The 23,150-nt window shown below is 31.5% G+C and overlaps 1 protein-coding gene and 1 long non-coding RNA gene across 2 annotated transcripts in view; one reads left to right on the top strand and one right to left on the bottom strand.

Annotated features, from left to right (window-relative positions):
• LOC127705021 (uncharacterized) overlaps positions 1 to 23,150 on the top strand; it is a 183,771-nt gene that overhangs the window by 103,529 nt on the left and 57,092 nt on the right. The gene's annotated exons all lie outside the window — the stretch shown is intronic.
• Positions 864 to 5,511, bottom strand: LOC127705034 (uncharacterized). The gene is made up of 4 exons (XR_007983612.1): positions 5,370 to 5,511; positions 2,716 to 2,793; positions 1,598 to 1,646; positions 864 to 1,051 (listed from the first exon to the last, which is right to left on the bottom strand). It is a non-coding gene; the product is annotated as an uncharacterized LOC127705034 (long non-coding RNA).

Genomic DNA, 23,150 nt, shown 5'->3' with positions numbered 1-23,150 from the left:
GCCTCTGGGTGAGGGAGTTTCTCGCTGCATTGAAGACCAATTGGTGGCCTTCGGCTGTTGTCTGCTCTATGGTCGGGTTATTGTCTCTTTGACACATTCCCTATTTCCATTCTCAATTTTAAATGAAACAAATTACCTATTTGTGATTCACGCAGTGACTGAATATTGGTTCAAAGCCATAATCACATACAATCTTGAAATAGCATTATCTTGTTTAACTTCAGAGTAAGTATCGACAGTTTACTGTAAACCAATATCAATAAAACTACCGATAAAGACAATATTAAAGGTACGTTGTTTTATTTTTTTTTTATTTTCTTTCCTTTCGTTTCACCGACGTATACCAATTCGCAAAGGTTACACTCTAATCCGTATACAACATTTGTCAATTCACAATTCAGTAGGTGTCTGTTATACTTTGATTTTGTTTCGATCATAACACGTTCTAAACCAACACTGACAAATGACTGATGAAGCATTAAAATTGTAAAAGGTTTATGCAAAAGAATTAAATCGTTTTTATGTAAACTGTTCTAGGTGTTAACTAGACAGCAAACCAACATCACAATGCAAAAAAGACATTACGATTATGACGTGCAGTTTCCATTAATATTTAAAAAAGGCAAGACATTTATCGTAAATACTTGTGACTAAATGGATAGAAGAGCTTATCAACTGAAGATACATACACTTAGTCCTGAATAAAAATCAATATTTCAAATTGTAAAATCGCTAGATCGGTACTTCTTGTTTTAGTTAGTGCAAACACATTTTGAAAATGTTGAAAAAAAACAACATTGCTGCGGAAAAGAAATTATATAATACCATAATGATAATTTTCATTTTATTTTACAAGTTCTACATTAAAAGTAACATCATTTCCGTGAGTCTGTTGCTTCGAGTTTTCTAGTACTTGTAAGTTATGGATGCCGGAACTCACTTTCCGTATCAGAATATGCATTGTCCGTAGGAACATTTATGTCTGTAGCAGCACGGATTTAAGGAACTGCAAGGTCTTCCAGTACATTCTTTAGGACTTCTTTTGACAAGCCTAAACCAGGGCAACAGGAGAAATATATATTGTTGAAAACATTATTATCAGACATTGTTTTTATTGATGATTTCGATGTATATCTGAACATTCGTTGTAGATCACTTGGATTAGGAATGACTATTTAACCAATTGACACAACAACCCATAATATTTTACAATACAAGCCCTTATAACAGTATTTGATGTTCAATTAGAACAATTATAAACGTCATAGAACATTTTTAGACTTCAGTATGTAGCAACTGACATGAGTTTAATTTATGATGGGTGCTAGCTGGATGATGAAATAATTGTTAAATTAGCTACTGCTTTTCATAGGAGGAGGAAAATACATACAACTAATTAGAAAAGTATGAACATATGATCAATACATGTTTTGATAAACCATTTTTACGTACCTGCAGGCTAAATATATGTTTTCCCATTTATATCATTAATCTCATGTAAAGTGTATGCATTTTATTTGAATTCTTCTGCAAAAATAGACCTTAATCAAATTGAAACTGGAACGAATAAACTACTAGGAGCACAGTTTCAACTTACTTCTCAAGAAGTCCATCGTCTTCCAGCATTTCTTCATTAGCCATGCTGACTGAAAATGTTTTAAATGAACAAAAATATTAATAAACGACTATTGATTGTTTCAATACTAATTTGTCAATTTTCATTTACAATCAGCGAATAAAATTTTAAGGTAACGTTTACTATTGGTATCGAGTCTACGTTATTAAGTTTCTTCCTTTGGTATCTAAATATGTCTTCTATTGTACAATTCTGTAATGAATCGCAATTTGGATATAAATTAAGAAACAATGTTTCCCTCATAACAATTTAACCACCCCAACCTACAAAAAAAAAAAAACAAAAAAAAAAACAGGACGTCATACATGTATCTCCTGTAACAAAGTGCTGGTGTAATATATATTTAACCTGTTTATTTGAAATTATAATGACTTTCTCCTTTTGAACAATTAAGCATTTTCAACACAGGGTTTTTTGCATCTTAATTTCCAACAATAATTTTGCTCATTGTTGCAGTACGATGACCTGTTGCTTTTATCGCTATTTTGTTTAGTGTTTGATGGATATTTGCTTCCCTGGCATCCAATTACGCCATATCCATATTTGTATATAACATATATCTATATATACTTATATATAATGTAATAAGGATTCTCAATCGACTTTTGGTCTGCGTAATACATCTACAGCAATGCATAGCCTTTCGACCCTAATGTTGTGAGTTCATGTCAAGGTTTGTTCTATTTCTAATATGACTATGATTGCAATTATTATTCGGCCGATGGTCTGTGGTTCACTCTTTGTCTTTTGGTATCTTCAACTATTTTAATTCGAGCGTCCCTGGTGTGTCTATTGGGGACGAAACGAGCATCTAGCGTAAAACCTTTAATCCTGGTATCTATGATTAGTTTATTTGCACTTTGACCTCCTCTGCAAACACCAAAATTACCGCCATTTAACACAAACAATCAATCAACCAATCATTATGTCATTAGAATAACTGTACTTTAGTGGAATCATACAGGCCATCAACTATTGCTTTACAAACTTTTCAAATCAATTGGTATTTGTGCAAATCTATAAAAAAAAATACTAATTGAAATTATCTGTTTATTGAAGTCTTCTTCTCATTTTCTTACCTTCAGCAAACACCAACAGCAGAGAGACAATTAAAAAAACTGAAACCTTCATTCTTCTATATAACTCTTTTCCAGAAACTACAAAAATGTACAAAAGATATTAATAATTTGCATGAAAAAAATCCAATTATTTGGATACACAAGTTTTAATTTTTGAAATACATATGTCGATTGCAACGACTGTACATAAGGTTAAAATATTATGTTTGGAAATTGTGAAAGGTGGCTTGTATAGTGTTTTCTTAAACAATGTAGCCATCTTTGTCGACCCTTAATTTGTATTTTCTTAGTTTGCTTTCGTTAGAAATTCATTTCCTATTTTCAAAGACTTTTAAATATTTTAGTAAACAGATCTTAAACATGAAACTATAGACATGCTGGACTGAATTCTCTGAAAAAAGACCCCTCAAAAACAATTCCTCTAAAATTCCACAGAAGATAAACTTATTACTTTTTTACATTTCTTACGTTCGTATTGACAACATGGTACACTGGGAAGGTTGCAGCTAGGTCAGCTTAACTGTTAAACTAGGTTGACGGATAATTTGAAGTGACATTTGGAATATTCTGATAGATGCCTTTAAGTACTTCCAATAAATTATTTGCGAAAAATACAAAAAAGAGAGAAAAAAGATACCAAAGGGACATTTAACTTTATAAGTCGAAAATAAACTGACAACGCGATGGCAAAAAAAAAAGAAACAACAAAAAAACCAAAAGCATAGAAAACGAAATACTGAGCAACATGTTAATCAGCAAACACCGGGTGGGATAGGAGGGAGCGAATTTGGATGCTCCGGAAGGGATAGCAAATCCTGCTCTACATATTAAACCTCTCCTGTTACTTTTAAATGTCCTATTGAATAGGTTGAAAAGCGCTATCAAGTGCATTGCACAATACAGAATTGGTAGTCGACTCTAACCCTAAGACATTAAGATATTTTGGTCATGTAAATGTGTGTACCGTGAAACGCAAATAATTGTTCAAAAAATAGAAGAGCACTTACGACCAATATTTCTAAAAACGTTGCGGAAAATATGCGGTGACCATCTATCCATCGAGGAAGAAAACCCTTTGTTCTCCAAAATAATTAAAAGTTTTATCCGTAAAAATATAGACAAAAACGGAGGAATGACGGCAGGGGAATTGATTCTGTCGGAGAAGAAACAACACCATGCAACACTAACATCGAGTGAATGGTTATGAAAACTCAAGAAATGTACATTATAACGTGCTAAATAAATAAATCAGACGCTAAAAAAGAAATAATCATTTGCGCACGAATAAAAATAGTTGAAAGTGCAAACAAATGACAAAAAAATGTTGAAACTAGAACAATTCTTATGACATTTTATCATAACTGTTTTATTGAGATATGTTTTTTTCTTAATATTTTTACACCGTAAATATAAAGATAAATGTGTAGGTCACTTAGCACATTCGGCACGAATCGCAAGATTACTTCTTTACAGCGAATATGACTCGTAAATTCAATGACTTAAAAACAGCGTACACAAATCCTATGCAACCGTTACTGTGCTAAACCTTTTCTGGCTTGGAGCTTTTATACGCAAATATTCCGCAGACAATTAACAAATTAAACGTATCCTGCTCTTTGGTATCACATCCTTTCACGGTTAATGTCATTCGTGTTCAAACAAGGTAATGTCACCACTTCGGTGTTAACATGTATATTATTTATATGGTCATTTTTATATTTTATAAATTTACTGTTTGCAAAAATATGAATAATTCTAAATACTAAATATTTTCTTATCCCAGGCAGATAACCTAGCCGTATTTGGCACAACTTTTTGGAATTTTGGGTCATCAATGTTCTTCATCTTTAGGCACGGTACCTTTTAGCTTGTCGTATTGTTCTATTGTATTGTTTATTTGTGTGTTTCTCTGTCCTGTATGTTCTTCCATTTATTTGTATTGTAGTCTTGTCATGTAATGTTGTCATTTTAGTGTTATATTTAGCATTGCCATTAAAGCAGGGGGTCTGGCTAGCCACAAACCAGGTTCAACCTACCATTTTTGTCTTAAAATGTCCTGTACCAAGTCAGAAAAATGGCTATTGTTATCTCATAGTTCGTTTCTCTGTGTATTGCATTTCAGTGTTTCTGTTGTGTCATTGTTCTCCTCTTATTGTTGATGTGTTTCCCTCAGTTTTAGTTTGTAATCCGGATTTATGAATTTCAAACAACTACTGTTGCCTTTATTTGCGGATTTAAATTGTCTTTGTTTAAAAAAAAGATAGTTCTTACAATTAATGAATGTACTTCTTATATGTATCTTAACCTTGTTGACGACAATTTATCTTAATATTTCAGAAATACAAAATGATTGATCCTTAAGCCAACAACATGTACATATATAAAACCCGAAACATAAAAGTTTGCAAAGAAATAATTGTTTAAGTCAAACATCGAAACAAGAATAAAATTAATGTAAAGTGCAAATTACCAGTACAATTCCCCAATCTAAAGCAATATTGTCCAGACGAAATTTTAATATCCAAATCTGGACTTCGAGTCTTTAGCACAAGAAAACCGATCACCTCGAAAACTCTAGGGCAATTCCTAGGTAAATATATATCGCTAAAGATAGAAAAGGGAAGTACACGAGCCATAAATGTTACAGTACTTACGTAATGTTAACTGTATGGAAATCTTTTGAAAGATATTTCTGTTATTTTCTACCTTTTATACACAAGAGCTTAAAAACTTCGACAGCAATTTATCAGAGTATCATGTTTGCGGTTGTATGTTCCTTCACAAAAAATTGTGTAATACGCGACTCACATAATTTGTGACTAATGAACATTCATTTATCCTTCGTTTTGCGCTACTTTGTTAAGCAAATAATTTGAACAATTAATAATACCTGTTAAATTATAAACATATTAAGATATAAATGGAAACGACAAATCCAGTAATAATTGAAGGTGAAATTGTGTGTAAGTGTATTAAACAGTTGAAATATAGTAAACGTATATGTGACAATGACAAAGTGTAATTTCAAAATCGTAAATTGACCTGTCCACTGCAATTAATCACAGTAATACACCGTATAATTAAAAACAAGGTACATACATACAATTAATGAATATTTTAACGTTGATGGGTGACATTTAAATTATTTTCGTCCACGAAACTACAGTAAAAATCGGTTAAAACTTTTCTGAACTATCAGTATATTTGTTAAACCGCCAAAACCCGTTTTCAGATAAAACAATCTGCATAATATCTAGGTTATATATGTCAGAATATGCATAAGGATGGAAAAGTCATTATCTGTTCTTGACAGATCAGTTATAATGAACGTTAATTATGCATTGTTAAGAACAGGTGTAGGAAGAAGATAGAGGAAATCTGAGGCAGTCAACTATAGTTTCCATGTACGAATCTTTGTTTATAAAAAGATATAATAGTAAATGTCTTTGTCTTTTCTTGCTTTTTATACAAAATGCGTTTGAGCTGTTTATATTATTTCTCAAACTAAACATATATATTATCATATTGCAGTATGTTTGATCAAAAACAAAAGTTTTCGCACAGAAGAACAGTTTAATAGTTCAAACACGACTTGAAAATGTTATATACATCTAAGTAACCTGAACACAAACAAAACGAACATCAACAAAAGGACAAAGTATAGTCTACAACCCTCAAAATAGAAAAGTAATGACTGAACAACACGAACCCAATTTAAAAACAAGGGGTATTTTCAGGTTATCAGGACCTGTAAGAAGTTTCTGCTCCACATGTGGCGCCGCCCGTTTCTTCATGTTAGTATAAATTTGGTGATGAGTCTCATTCGTCTATGACACGTTAAAAAAAATAGGTATTATACTCACGACAATTGGAACATATCCGTCGTCATTTGTTAAACAGATGATCCATAAGGGTCTACCACATCTTAGTTGTATCCATTAATATTTTGAAACGGTTTGTAATTAGAATCGCAAATGATTTTCTTTAACACAATTCTGAATACGAACGGTTATATTCCATATCAAATGTGTAGCTATATAATTTTTGCAGTGTTTTATTTGCTACATCATTCAATATCTATATAGTGTGTAAAAACTAACTGCATGTTGTTTGTATAATGTATACTCATGCATGTGTATAACATGTACAGTTCACGTAAAGTCATATCAGAGTTTTGCAATAACATGACATAACTCGACATAACCAACCTATCTGACCGTATCTCGGCCTATTGCATAGAAGGATGACGGAGGGGAGCATAGACTGCATGAATATTTGGCTCGTTGAATACACATACTTTGTTAGAATAGATGCTATTTAACAAACTACTATTTTAATTCTTTACATATTTTGTTATTAAATTTGGAATGATTTCATTGACAACAACCTTTAAAGGGAATAACTAATTCAGTTACCGGTAATCAAATGCACCGATCATTACTTCGTCATTTCACTTGACCCATATATTTATCTCTCAAACGATGAATTTTTAAAGCTACTAAATCAAAATTAGGTTTGAGAAAATAAAAATAATGGAATCTGAAGCGAGATCATATTTTAATATATGATTTAAAAGTTATAAGATTAAACAAGAGTTTCAATCACGCCGAAATGTCAAAAGGTGTACACGACTTGCTTCTTCTTTTTTTTTATAGCATACTTCTATAAATTTATTTCAAGATACTTTTGTCAAAGGTAAAAATTCAGATCACTGATGCATCTTTCTGATAGTACTTTGTCACCTTTCCGTAGAATTTTATTAAATGGAATTTATGAGGACGCATTTTCAAGAAAAAAATATGATTACACTTTACTGAATCAGTTGATTTTTTTTATATCTTATTTTTAATTATAATGATGCATAGATTCTGGGAAGAGACCGTACAAACGTATGCGCAGTTAACGTCATTGCTCTTAAATTGTTTTTCTAAAATGTTTGGCGTTTAACTTGTTCAAATATATATGGAAAACGGACATGTACGGAATATTTGATTGAAGTTTTGTTAAGTAGAATGATCATTTTAGATTTATGACCAAATTGTGATAGCAAGGGGATATCATATTTACTGGTCTGTGCATCCGTCCGTTCGTCGGTCCTGTTCAAAATATAAAACGTTTAAAATTATATACCAAATTATAAAGTTTGTCCCGGATTAAGTGGTGCACTGGACATATTAATATGATCATGTAAAGGGGCACGGTGTCTTAAGGCCACATATTCTTGTTTTAAATGTTTTGATTAATACACGTACATGTATATGTATTGTCCATATTCATAACTCTCTATTTGGTCGCTCACTCGCCTTGACAGTAACCCCTCAAAGGTGATCAGGAGAATAGAAATATGGTCACTATTGGTCTTGTGCCGATCGGCAGTTAAACCATTGCCAAAGTGGGGAGTCCGTTTGGTTGTGCGGGATGTACATGCACGCAGCCCGGTCCGATCAAATTGGGGACGTTAAATCCGATGCCTCTTGTAGAGGGAATGCCACGCATGAAATATTTACCACTGGACTTTAAGCAACCAACTATCAATCAATCGACGGTAGCGTAACTTGAATTTTATTTCTGTTGAGGCAAATATTTTGCATCTTTGCAGTCAAAGCTTCACCTTGATTAAAAGACGTCAATGTCAATAGGGATTAGACGGTTAATTGAAAATATGAATCGCAAAATAGGTGTAGGTGATCATACTCTTGATAGGTCACACACTGGCAAAAAGATCCTGTCTATGAAAAATCCAGATTTGTGGAATTTTATCATAAAATAATATTTCTAGTGCGCATTGAATCAATATATTTCAATGAAACTGCTGGTCAAAGGTTTAATTCTCAGTATTCAGTTACAGACATGTCCTGATCAAAACAAAAATAATTGACAGAATTATATGTATGACCTCCTCTAAATTGCTTTTGTACAGATTTGGAGATATTAAATTAAAGATCCACTATGTCTTTTAACTTTATACGTTTAGCTGTTGTCAAAATGTTTAGATGATAACAACTGGGTGAACCATGAAGTCTTGCTTATGTTAACCAAGGTAGGAGAGTAGTATATTAAATATAGGAATGCCAAGTGTCTGTTGAAAACTTTGTCCACTAAAAGTAACAAATTCGTTGTAAATAAAAAAATCAAGCATCATATCAGTTTCACAGTTATGACTCTTGTTTGAATCAGTTTTTTGCGAGGTATACGTTGTCTGTTACTTAAAAAAGATATTTGCATCTACCTTGTTCATTTTATGAAAGGAAGTTTTCAAGACGTTAATAAGGAGGAATGAGTGAGTAAAGAGTAAATCAGTCAAGGGTTTGAAACGTCGTCACTCAGTATACTTTATACTATGACGTACAGGGTATACACATCTCTTTATCTCTCTTTTTTAATGGTAAAAAATTTGGTGAGTCGGTTGCCTCATTGCGTCAATGAAAGCTACACCACTGCTCGAGTTCGGAAATTCTTGGGCTCGATCCTCGCACGTCTCAAATTGAAGATTGGCTGCCTCTCTGCCAAGCACGAAATATTTAGGAGTTAAAGCAAAGATTGGTCGGTTCGAGGTCAAAAGCATGTGTCTTCCTGCGGTATAATACAAAGTCTGGTTTATATTTATCTGCTCGTCCTAAATATGCATATGTAAATAGAAATGAAAGATTTCTATCATTTTGCGTCATGATAAAATTATTTTATATGGACGAAAATTCCAGTGTGTGTTTTTAAAAGTCTAGGAATACTTTGTTTAAACTTGAGCGATGTATCTTATCAAATCCAATGGTTGGCAATAACCAGTCCCATTAGGTCTGTACGTCGGGTTACGTACGTATGTCATTTTATTGGAAATCTCTATCAGAATTTGACCTACCGAATTAGATTTCTCACCGGGTTGGTACTTACATGAGCAACATGACGGATGCCACATTTGTAGCAGGATCTGTTTACCTATCGGGAGCACCTTAGATCACCCCGCCCCTTTCCCCCTAAGTTTTGAATGAGGTTCGTGTTCCTCAGGTTTTCAAAGTTGTATTGTTTAGCCAGGCGTTGCAGTTTATTTTCTACTTTGAACGTCCTTTTAGTATCTTTCCCCTCTCCTTTGCTATAGGTGTCTCAATTCGACAAGATGTGTTATTACTTGTGGAATGCCTGCTAGTCGGTCCCAAATCAATCTCTATCTGCTTGATGAAATTTTTACTTCATCTGTACAGATGTTTTAGTATTTGGAGAGATTAGATATGTAAAATAATGAATTGTTTTTAATAAAGAAAACGTTTTAATACAGTTTTCAGTAAGTGTAAAATAAAAATAATTAAGATCACGCAATGGTTCAATCTATGTTGAAATGCTAGAAAGTTGTTATGTTATCAATTGAGTTAGCTATTGTGTGCTTAACATATTGTTTGGCGATTAGTAGATTGAGTTTGTTTTCTTACAAAGTGCATTACAACATGTTAGACAAACAAATAAAGTTACTAGTTACATTTCAATTATATATATATTTTTACTAAGCCCAACATTTAAAAGTAAAAAGATTTCTGCAGGTTGTTGCCTGACAGTGAATGAATTGGTCCCCAACGGTCTTAAGGCGCATCCAAATCTTGTAAGAACAGTCATGATCTAGACAACAGTCACGAGTATTTCTACAACATATCCCAGCAGAATTGTTGCACCTTCCTCCATCGCAGACTGCACCATTACAACCCTTTAAGGCTTTAAGATGTACAAAATTCAAACCCAAATGGTTCAGTTTTTTTTATAAGGCTTGTGTTTAAGATTGTTAGAATTGTATATAATAGTAATTGCTGGACAATGGATAATCAAATATTGTCGATAGTCTTATTTTTAACTTTCAACGTGTTATAATATATACAAATTCTCAAATAAATTCATAGTATCACTCGAATTATCTTTCGCAAAAATCTATTAATATCTCCTTTGATGCTTTTATCTGATATAAGTTTTTGTTCGTTCATAACGGTAAAATGAACGATCAAGAATCCAAAATCTATATTAGAAACTTTGTTATTTGACGACAAGATAGAATTGAGAATGGAAATGGGGAATGTGTCAAAGAGACGACAACCCGACCAAAGAGCAGAAAACAGCCGAAGGCCACCAATGGGTCTTCAACACGGCGAGAAAATCCCGCACCCGCAGCCATGCTTCAGCTGGCCCCTAAACAAAAATGTGTACTAGTTCAGTGATAATGGACGTCATACTTAACTCCAAAACAAACAAATAAACTAAAATTAAAAATCATACAAAACTAACAAAGGCAAGAGAATCCTGACTTGGGATAGGCGCAAATATGCGGCGGGGTTTAACATGTTTTGTGAGATCTCAACCCTCCCACTATACCTCTAGTCAATGTAGAAAAAACAAACACACAGCAATACGCACAGTAAAAATCAGTTTAAAAGAAGTCCGAGTCCGATGTCAGAATAGGTAACAAAAGAAACCAAGCAAAATGACAATGATACATAAATTAACAAAGGGCTACTAGAAGTTACTGACATGCAAGCTTCAGACCTCAATTGGACTGATTGAAAAATTATGTCTTCATCATATGAAAATCAAACACAATCCCTCCCGTTAGGGGTTTAGCATCATACCATCATATGAGAAGAAAATAACCCGTATCATGCCAACAACTGGTTTTCGAATAAATGTTTTTATTTCCGATGCAAAGATCCTATGAATGAATCAATATTAATACCAAAATATGCCATCTTTAATGACCTGACAACAGTATCGTAACTATATCCCTTCTTAATAAGTCTATTTAAAGGTTTGGTTAGCTTTTGAGGTGAATGCCGACATTGTTGTGCTTTGTAAAGAATATTACCATACAAGATTGGATGTGAGATACCTGAACGTATAAGATGTCTGCATGTTGATTTATATTTACGAATGATGTCCTTGTACCGATGATAAAATTTAGTAAATGTTTCGACTAGTTTGTGATATTGAAAACCCTGGTGTAATAATTTTTCAGTAATACATAGATTTCTTTCGTTAAAATCAGATACGTTGTTACATACACGAGCGAATAGAACAAGTTGAGGTATATAAACACCATAAGATGGTGACAAGGAAATCACCATCTTAAAATTGATAATTAACAATAGGAAATGAAAAATGATCTCTTGTATCATAACTTTTGGTATTAAGCTTCCAGCTAAAGATATAGATATCAAGATCCAGGAATGGGCAGTGTTCATTGTTAGTATTAGCTTTATTTAAAGTCAATTCAGCAGAATACATCTCTTTAGTTTAAATTTTTGTATCAGAGGTTGTTTCGATGAGTCTTTGCTGATTTACTAGTAAGTAGAATAGACAGTTTAGTAGTGGAACAATAGCTTGAAGACGAAATGAATCTATATTTGTAAGGTGTTTTGAGCAGCTTCGGAAGGCAGTACATAGTTGGAACTTTCATTGTATTTGGTTCTGCCTGTAAAGAAGTAGCTAAAAGTTTATGTTTGTTACAGATGTCATTTTCCGAAAATGGAGTCAGTTGGAATGTTGGTGAATTCGTGATTTCCCTATGCAGAACCTCAATGTAAAATTGACGTCAAACGATAATGATATTATTAGCAGCCTTATCAGCCGGGACAAAAACAAATTCCTTGGCGAGTTCTTTTAGCTTAAGTTTGATACGAGAAATAGGGTTATTATGGTTGTTGTTAGGAGTAAACTGTTCTTTCAAATGTTGTATACGTATATCAACTATGTTCATTACTTAATTAAAAAAAGAATCTAAGGCTTTTTCTCGTTTATCCATTTCGAGCAGTAAGTACGGAGTGAGTTGTGGATGATGTTACGACACTCATTCCAATAAATAATTGACGGGGGACGTTATTTAGGTCCTTTACTGAAGAATGATTTCAACTCTCGGTCACAAACGATTTTAAGGTCTCCTGTTATAACATGGGAACTGGGGCCATAAATGTATTCGGAATTACTGCAATTTCATGACGTAGGTGTATTGTCACTGATATTTACATTTTTACACACTTGGCTATAATTAAACACATATTTCTGGGTAGATTTTTTGTAAACATAACAAATAAGAGGGAGTTCAGTATTATCAAAATAGCCAGGAATGTGTTCTTTAACAGAATGACCATTAAACATACCGGCAAGATGTTTATTATATTGTATCATGGAATATTTCTTTTGAATTAACGAAGAAAAATTGACCAGCACATACAATATTTAAGCATAATTTTTGAAATAGTAACAACCCTGACCACCGTTTCCCTGAATTTCTTTAAAATACATTTCAAATAAATCGTAATCGTTGTTTAGGTATTTTAGATAACCTCATCATATATACCATGTTTAACTTTTGTACGCCAGCAGCTAGTATATAACAGTTGTATCATAAGCAAAATTATATGCTTTTGAAATAAGCATGAGCTAATATATGAGAAGACTTTGGTAATTTACGTGTCATTTAAACACATACCAAAAAAGTATTATTTAGATTGGTTTAATTTGTGGAAGAAAAAGAAAATAACTTTTTAAGACATTAACGACACTGAAGATAATTTGAATTGTGGAGCTATCCGCAAAATATAGAAATAAAAAAAAAAACAAAATATTAAGGCTGGGAATGATGTCTTTACACTTAATACATTGGAAGTCTACTGATTGAATAAACTGGGAGAACTCTTAGAATGGTCCTCGTGTCTTTTCTTTTATAGTTTTTGTTCTGTGCGTTCGCGCCGATCTGATATGTCGAGCCCTTTCTTAAACATTTTTCAGTTTGGTGTATGCTGTGCTGTGATTCATATCAATTAGTGTACATATGTTTCAATCTCAACTCACTTTTGTCTAAGCCCATTGTCTCTCAGCATTATGTAATTTGCCTTGTTAACTCAAAGGACATAATTGTTTTTATTTTATTATATTGAAAAGGTATTATTATTTTCCGACCTGATTTCTAGTATAGACCATCGGGCAATTTCACTGAAAATTAACATGCCTAATGATACTAAGGGTAAAGGTTTCTTTAGCATAAACAATAGTGTACTTACTGATAAATCTTATAAAGAAAAAATAGAGAATGTAATTGACTATTTTATACTCAAAAGCAGTTACACTCAGTCTGATATTTATCACAATTATGGGATTTGTTTAACATTGAGGTAAGAGAATTAACAATACAATTTTGTAAAAATAGAGCTAAGCTAAGAAAAAATGAAATTAAAGCTTTAGAAAAAAAAACCTTCAAACATTACATGAAACAAAAATTATAACAAAAAATTAAGTGAAGTGTAAAAAAATGAAATCAAGTTGACAGAAAGTAAGATAGAATATCTTTATAGTTTTAAAGCAAAAGGTGCACAGATACGTTCCAGGATGAAATGAATAGACGAAGAAGAAAAGAACACTAAATGTTTATCTAGGATTAGAGTAGAGAAGACACACAAGAAACAATATAATGAAATAAAAGAATGAGGAAGGGGAGATATTACAAAACAATCAGAAATACTGTATTTTAAAAAGAAATATTATGAAAAACTTTATACTAGCACTAAACCAGATACAAAATGTTTAAGCGAATATATAAAGGATACAAATATTAAACAATCATTGAGTAAAGAGGAAAGCAATTATTTAAACAGACTTCTCACAACAGAAGAATGTACAAAATCAATTTTTCAAATGATATTAAATAAATTCCCAGGCCTGGATGGACTTTCAGTAAAGTTTTACATAGAATTTTGGAACAAATTAAAGAATTTTGCAATTCAAAGCTTAAATTATTGCTATAAAGAAGGGATGTTATCTGAATCACTACACAATAGACCTTATTCTTCTAATATTGAAAAAAGGAAACCCCACTGATTTAGGAATAAACATAAAGTTAGATGGAAAAACGCACAGCCTTATAAAATGCCAGTTAGCCGACGATACTACATTGTTTCTCTGCTCTAAAGATGAAATTACTCAATCGCTTAATATAATTGAAGTATTTGGTTCTTTATCAGGACTTATTTTAAATCGAACTAAAACAGACGTATTAGCTTTTGGTGAATTAAAATACATTCAGGACAATTTTGAGAATATTAACTGGAGCAAAGATGCTGTCAAAAGCTTAGGTATTTCTTTTGGACATAATAAATCTCAATGTATGAATTTAAATATAGAAAAACAACTTCAAAAATCTGAAAAAAAATTCTTAACTCATGGAAGAAAAGAATGTTAACAATGTTTGGAAAAAGAGCAGTTCTGAAATCTCTGGTTATACTCAATATTACCTATTTAGCTTCAGTTTCTAACATTGACAAAGATTCATTATACACGTTTTTGAAAAATGATTTATGACTTCATTTGGGACCATAAACAAGAATAAATTAAAAGAAATACAATAAATATGAAAAAAGAAACTGAAGGAGGACTTGGAACGATAGATATTGACATGTTTATTGATGCAACAAAACTTAACAGGGTGAAAAGATTAATGGAAGGTTAACAGTCAAATTGAAAAATTATTCCAACATTTTACTTTAATCAGTACGAATCAAATTTTCTAATATTTAACATGAATCTGGTAAATCTAAAATCTATTAATTACCAAAATAGCTAAATATTTATTTCTCCTTTGTAATACTTAAAACGGGGGTAAGATATGGCGGCGGTCAAACTAATAAACCAGAAAACTTTAGAACCATCAGACAACAAATAATATGGGGTAATATATATATATATATAAAGATAAACGGGCATAGTTTGGTCTTTAATCATTGGATAAAAGACAATATAGTCTATGTAAACGACATAATTGATGACAAAGGAAGAATAACAAAAGAATCGGAGTCGGACTTCTTTTGAACTGAGTTTTACTGTGCGTATTGCTATGTGTTTTTTATTCTACATTGGCTAGAGGTATAGGGAGAGGGTTGAGATCTCACAAAACATGTTTAACCCCTCCGCATTTTTGCGCCTGTCCCAAGTCAGGAGCCTCTGGTCTTTGTTAGTCGAGTATGTTTAATTTTAGTTCATTTATATGTTTTGGAGTTTAGTGTGACGTCCATTTTCACTGAACTAGCACACAGTTTTATTTAGGGGCCATCTGAGGACCACCTCCCGGTGCAGGATTTTCTCGCTGCATTGAAGACCCATTGGTGGCCTTCGGCTGTTGTCTGCTCTTTGGTCGCTTGTTGTCTCTTTGACATATTCCCCATTTCCATTCTCAATTTTATTAAATGAATTAAAATGTAAAATAAATTGGATTTCTGAAATAATACAAATAAGAAAGAGTATACCAAATCATTGGAAATACATATTACAAAAAGACGACTCATCAAAAATTATTGTTAAGTGTAAAAAAAAACTCCCCTTAAAGCAAGGTGCAATTATATATCATTTACAAAAATAATAAAGATATTTATATAGTTCTTTCAGATGTTAGTAAAGATAGTCCTTTAGGGGTTACAAGGTGGCGGAAAGAACTAAATATAGAAAAATATCAATCAAATATCAATAACACATTAAAGTTCATTTTTAATTACTTATTATTATCTCTTGAAAGTTATCCTATTCACTCTGCACAAATGTAATTGCATTTCAAATAATAAGGCAAATCAGGTAAAATTTTATGAAATATTTAAACAAGAATATAAATACAGATATTATCTGATGGAGTATAAAAAACCTACATAAGTCACATGTTAAAAAATTATCATAACTATATGTAAATGAAATGTATGAATGATGTCTCAGTAGATCAAGGTTATTGAAGTTAATACACCTTTGTTTGTTTTTTTTTGTTGTTGTTGCTGATTTTTTTATTTTTTTCTATGTATAAACAAACAAAACAAAAACACTTATTCATTATATTTTGAGACTAAAATGAGCATAATCCAACACTGTTTTGTTTTACATCAAGTAATTTTGAGTATGTTGGTATCAAATCACATTTTAATTTTTTATGTACTATATTTTCTTTTATTTAATCACTTTATTTCTATAAACATTTGTTTCTGTGACATAATTACTAATGAATAGTTATAATAATAATTACCAAAATAGTTTAATCTAATCCATCAATTTGTTAACTACAAACAGGTGCGTTTTCGTTTTAGTTTTCGGACAATGAATTAGTAAACAGGTTAACTAATCCGGCACAAAAGGTCATGTACGGAATAACGGTGTCAATGATTGAAATGAATATGGAAAAATGAGCACACTTTCGGAAAGCAAATTGATGTTCCGTAAACACGTGATTTTTAGCATGGAATTCTATACTTTATACGTATACGCTGTATTTAAAAGAATGTATATGTTATTACTTATAATAACGAATTACTTTTTACTGAGCTTTATCCCTGTAAAGTCAGTATCTTATGACAGGGATACACGGACTAACGCTGTAATCCGAGGAAATTGTTAAAACAGCAGATATGCAATAAAAGTTACTTACTTTCAAAAAAAAAAAAAAAAAAAAAAAACATCTTTCCTCAAACAAAACGATTTAATTCATTTAAACAACAACACGTAACGTTAAAGAAAAAAAGGAGTATAAGCATAAATACTTTCAGGAAAATTTAAAAGGGGGAAGTTTCTAACCTTCAATGGACACTTATAACAGGCAGACGACTAAACAAACAGAAACCTTCATTTTACTATCTTCAACAAACATACAATTTTTATGATATATTTCGTGATTACAATTCGTTGTTAAAAATCAAATCCTTTCGTGTTTGTTTGTTAGTTATTCCATGTTAAAACGTCTTTTTTTTCAAATAATTGAGAACCTTAGTATACATTAAAGTGTGTTTTATCAGCACAAGACGTCCAATTCGTTTGTTCTGTGTGGAAAGCCTCAGCGGTCGATACATGTTATCATATCATAGAATTAACTGAATTTCTTTAAAAAAAACTCTCTTCTCGTTGCCCACAGTTGCTTATATGAGTCGTTTACATATATTGTGCTGTTTAGCATAACTCATTCAATAATTTTGTTATTGACAGAGACTTTACGCCGTGATTGAAAATCTGCTTAATTTTAATAATAACAGATAACCTTTGAGAAGGAAAAGTAGTGTCCTTATCTTTTATAAGATTTTTTCTTTATTCTATGTCTAGCATCGACACTGGTCCTTGTGTTTGAGACAGCATATCGAATGATAACGGAGATCATCTATACTATATTTGTAGATTTTCTAAACTTTGTTTATGAATGATGATTCAATATCAATATTCAAGATATAGAATTGAAAAAAAAACGAGAATAGTTAGCAGTGTAAACCCTTTTTTAAAGGTAAAAATGAGAAGACTGAACCAAAACATTATTCCAAATTAAAAAGATTCTTTTAAATGTATACAAAGTGGAAACGCATCTTTTAATTATTTTACATACTACATGTAGGACCACAAACAAATTAGTAGGTTGATTGTCACGGAATTGAAATTCACTGTTGTTTTCTTTTAGGTTAAAATTAAGCGTTCATTTTTCAAACATAAATTGGAAATTGTTAGCGCTTAAGAAGCTTTAGCAAAATGTTTAGTTGTGATAAAACTGAAATACAAATATATTTGTACAGTTAATATTCGTTGTAAATAGCCTGTGATATTTATTGTTTTCACAATATGCAACGTGGAGAAAAGTGGCTACAATTTCGTACTGCCTACCATCAACCAAGCATTAAAAATACCGCTATATTAGTTGAAATTTGACGATATTTGCTACTCTCGTTTTTTTTTACTTTTTGTCAGATGTTTGGAACCCTCTGGTTTTATTTATGTGATGCCGTTAAAAACCATTTGCCTGCTAAACCCTACTTTTCCTTTCATAATCTTATTAAAGTTAGTTTAAAAATTTACTTTTGGAAATCTTGTAAGATCCTTGCTATTTTCTCATAGTTTTTGCAAGAAAAAGAATACTAATATTAAATAAACGAGAAATCGAGAGAGAATAATTTCCCTTTTTTTCTTTTTTTTATCAAAACAAGAACATGGACATTGCATTTTTTTCTGCTTTTTAATTGCGTTATACATAGACTATACACAGTCTTTTAAAAAACTTATTGTTTTGAAACAGAGTAGCGAGTATCCTAAATAAAAACTAATTAAAGTTAAAAATTATCATTCAATTATATTGTACAGTAAATTATGCTTATTCATGCAAACGTTACACTATAAGCATGCATGGTAGTGACGTAGAATATAACGCACACTGCGCAAATTGGTGCCTCCCACTTACTTTCCTATCGATTAAAAACTTATAAGATAATGGAATATGACTTGAAAGGTACTTACATTATCAATTACCACTGGAAAAAAAGAATCGAAAGATTGCAACTGGATATTCAAACTCGTAAAGTGTGAGAAACCGACATTGCAATAGCAAAACACGAAAGCCGACGGAAAGTGGAATCAGGTAAAAAAAAAATACTACATAGAAAACTAGAGACAAACTAGATTGATCTCAGACGTTCCGATGGGGCTAGCACATCCTGTTACATTATTGACTTCCGTCGTGGTGTTCATAATATACTTTCTCAATGTAACTGTATGGAAATCTTTTGAGAGATATTTCTGTGTTTTCTACCTTTATTCAAGAATTGAACACAGACACTTCACAGTAAATGGCTTAATACATTACTCACACACTGTTTTGACTGATGAACAGTAATTTTTCATTTTTAAATGCTACTTTGTTAAAAGTTTCATTTTTACAATTAATTATTCCTGTTGATATCATGGAGATTGTTGCATATTAATGATAAAAGCAAAGCCAATACAGAAATGGTTTAAGGTAAAATTGTCCAAATGTATCAAACTATAGTAAAATAGTAAACGTATATGTGACAATGACAAAGTGTGATTTCAGTATCGTAAATTGACCTATCACCTGAGATAAACTCCCGTAAAAACCGTGTTTTTCTTGTAAGTGTATTCAAACAAAATCTTTGATATATTCTCATTTTCAATCATTAACAAAAGTTTTTTTAGTCTGACCAACTTTTTAGTGTATAGCAATATAGTGCCTATCGTTTATATGATTTAGAAACACCCAGAATCTCAAGTTTGAAAAGAAACATATAGATAAATAAATGTTTCCTGTAAAACTAAACAACCAAAATATTACAGAAAACATCTCTTTGTTAACAGCTGTTTCTAATGACACACTCCCTTAATCATCTTGATACGTGTCTTCAATAATTAATTAATGAGAATTAAACATGCATAATATAAACACACTTTAAATTATAGTAAATTAAAGTGAATTTTAATGAACGACACAGGGTTACGTTATCAATTACATGTTGCCGATTGTATTCATTTTGGATCCAGCTCTGTCCCATTCGTAATGCGATGGTCTACACATGTTCGCCTTTCAACTAATTATATTGTTTTCTTTTAGTACACACAGCTAAATTTTGATTATCAATGTTAGCATCAACACAAAATACCTAGTACTTATTTAAAAATTTTCTATATGCTGAGGCACTTATAAATACCGACATACATATAAAAGTTTTTAAATGTAAGTTGTAATTGTAATTAAATCATTGGATTAATCATTGAAAGACATACATAACTTTTTTTTCCAGACCAATTTTATGTCAATATGTTTGTCTATATAGAGCTTATCAGGAATAATACTTGTACAAATCGTTTTTATTGCCAAATCTTGTTTTATCTTACCGCTTTTTGTTCATATTTATACAATGTCTCTCAATTAGAAGGATAAGAAGGCTTGGATTTAAAACTTGGAAACAGGAATGAAAAATTATAATTAATTAATGTAGGAACTTTATATTCAAAAGTGGTTTAAATAACAGTAAAAAAAATCTGATATGAAATATATAAAACACAAAAACTGTAAAAGAACCTTTATAAATATTTGTCATCGATAATAAAACATCAACGACATAAACTTGCCTAGTGTAGCAATATCTGATGCATTAACGTGACGATACTTACTTTAACTCGGTACATCTGAATAAGTAAAAATCAGCTTGCCTGCGGTAACATATGCTAAATATGCTGTACTTTCAAGAAACACAAGCAGAAATGTCATCATCAAAACTTTCAAGATAAATAGTTGTTCTACAAAGTTTTCAAGAGAGGGGTTAACTCGGCTAACATATGACGGAAGCACTTATAGAACGTTTCAAATATAAATGAAAAAATATAAAGTTTGCTTGTTGTATACTTAAATTATCGTTTTAAATTAAAAAAAAGACAACATTGATCCTGTTATCGCCTCTATATAAATACGTTTGTCTGTTTCTTACCCCCTTAAATGCGTTCCATTGTCATGCATCTAAGTGATAAATGAGTACAAAATAACTACAGTTGCAAATCACATTTGCCTATGTATATCTAATTAAATATGTAGTTTTAAATTGTAATAAGACAACACCATTATTTATTGTTAAATTATATCAACACCTTAAATCATTAAAATTAATGAATCGTGTATAAGAACATTAACCATGAAAAGACCTTCAGATGGGTGGAGTCCTAACCTGTACAGAAAGTTACTTGCTAACCAGTCATTTTGACTGGTCAAAGTTAACCCGCGACAGGATTTAGGACTGCTCTGACCAGTCCTAGGACCACGATCAAGTTAACTTGAAAACCGGACTTGGTCCTAGGATTGTTTTTATGACTGCCGAAAAATACAAATTTCTCCGTCATCTGCCTTTCTTCGAAATCGATATTATATGTATGACGGATCATAATACAAATTCACCTTATTATGATTTGAAATGAGCATGAATATTTTTGTTATTCTTATGAAATTAGTTTACATCATAGAAATTAAGGCTCTTGGCAAAACATTTGACAAACAAAAGAGTGTGATTAACTATTACAAGAATTCTTATATAAAGAAAAAAAAATGGCTAACAACAACCAACGACAACAACTATATGATGGTGTCTGACTTTGGACATGCACATAAGTAATACGGCGGAGTTAAACATGTGCGAACGCTTCTCCCCTAACTTGGAGGAGGAGGAGGGGGAGGAGGGGGGGGGGGGTGCTGAAACAACACAGTATAAGAACAAATGTAGTAGTGAGTTAAAAAGGGCTTTACTCATTGAATCGACATTAAGTACGAAAAACAACTTATAATAAACAAATGAAACAAATTACCTATTTGTGATTCTCGCAGTTACTGAATATTGGTTCAAAGCCAGAATCACATACAATCTTGAAATAGTATTATCTTGTTTAACTTCAGAATACGTATCGACAGTTTACTGTAAAACAATATCAATACAACTACCGATAAAGACAATATTAAAGGTACGTTGTTTTAATTTTTTCTAATTTTCTTTCTTTTTTGATTGGGAATAATATCAATTAGCCTGTTCAATGCTTTATAACAGTCCTGAAATTTTCTAACGTTTATGAATTTTGTTATTTTTTATTCTATATTCACATCATAGAAATGAAGCAACTTGTCAAAACATTTGTTCAATAGATGTTTTTTTGACTGAGTATAACAAGAATTCTTAAGTAAAGAAAGAGATGTTTATATCAAAGAAGGTTTCGTCCTTTTTCTAAAAAAAGTTCTTCGGAAGATTTTTAAACCTTGTGGATAAATATTAGTATCAACTTCAAAAATAATACATGATTGTCTTCAAGTAAAGACTCTAGGTACTTACGTTATTTATCATATTAATTACGTGATTTTTGTATTTGTCTTTGTATATTTTTAACCTTTACTGTTTAATTTTGAAATTAAATATTTCCTCGATCCTAGCAGCAATATCCCAACTTCACCTGCATACGGGATAATCATGCCCCAACCCAATCGTTAATCAAGGGCTTGCAGCTCCTACTCAGACTTTATAAAATGTCACAAGTGTCTGAGCAGAAACTTGATGAACCAGGTTGTGTCAAAGAACGTTTCGTACTTTTTATAAAAAAGTTCATCGGAAGATACCAAGACATTGTTGATAAATATTTGTATCAACTTCAAAAATAATACATGATGGTCTTGAAGTATAGACTATTAAGACTTTGTTTATAATCTAAATTACCTGTTTTTTGTATTTGTCTATGTATATTTTTAACCTTACTGTTTAATATTGCAATTATATATTTCTCCGAACTGTGCAGCAATATACAAAATTCACCTGCATATTGGATACACATGTCCCAGCTCATTCGGTAACCAAGAGCTTGTAGCTGCTATTCAGACTGTATAAAACGTCACCAGTGTCTTAGCAGAAAATTGATGAACCAGGTAATATCAAAGAACGTTTCGTCCTCTTTCTAAAAAAAATGTTGATCGGAAGATACCAAGACCTTGTTGGTAAATATTCCGTATCAACTTCACAAATAATACATGATGGTCTTGAAGTATAGATTGTAGTTACTGACGTTGTTTATCGTCTTAATTACGTGTTTTTTTGTATTTGTCCTTGTAAATGTTTAACCTTTACTGTGTAATTTTGAAATTATATATTTCCCCG

The sequence above is a fragment of the Mytilus californianus genome, unplaced genomic scaffold, assembly GCF_021869535.1.
Source record: "Mytilus californianus isolate M0D057914Y unplaced genomic scaffold, xbMytCali1.0.p SCAF_6, whole genome shotgun sequence".
Classification (NCBI taxonomy): domain Eukaryota; kingdom Metazoa; phylum Mollusca; class Bivalvia; order Mytilida; family Mytilidae; genus Mytilus; species Mytilus californianus.
The sequence above is the reverse complement of the archived record's forward strand: the minus strand, read 5'-3'. Positions and strand labels throughout refer to the sequence as shown.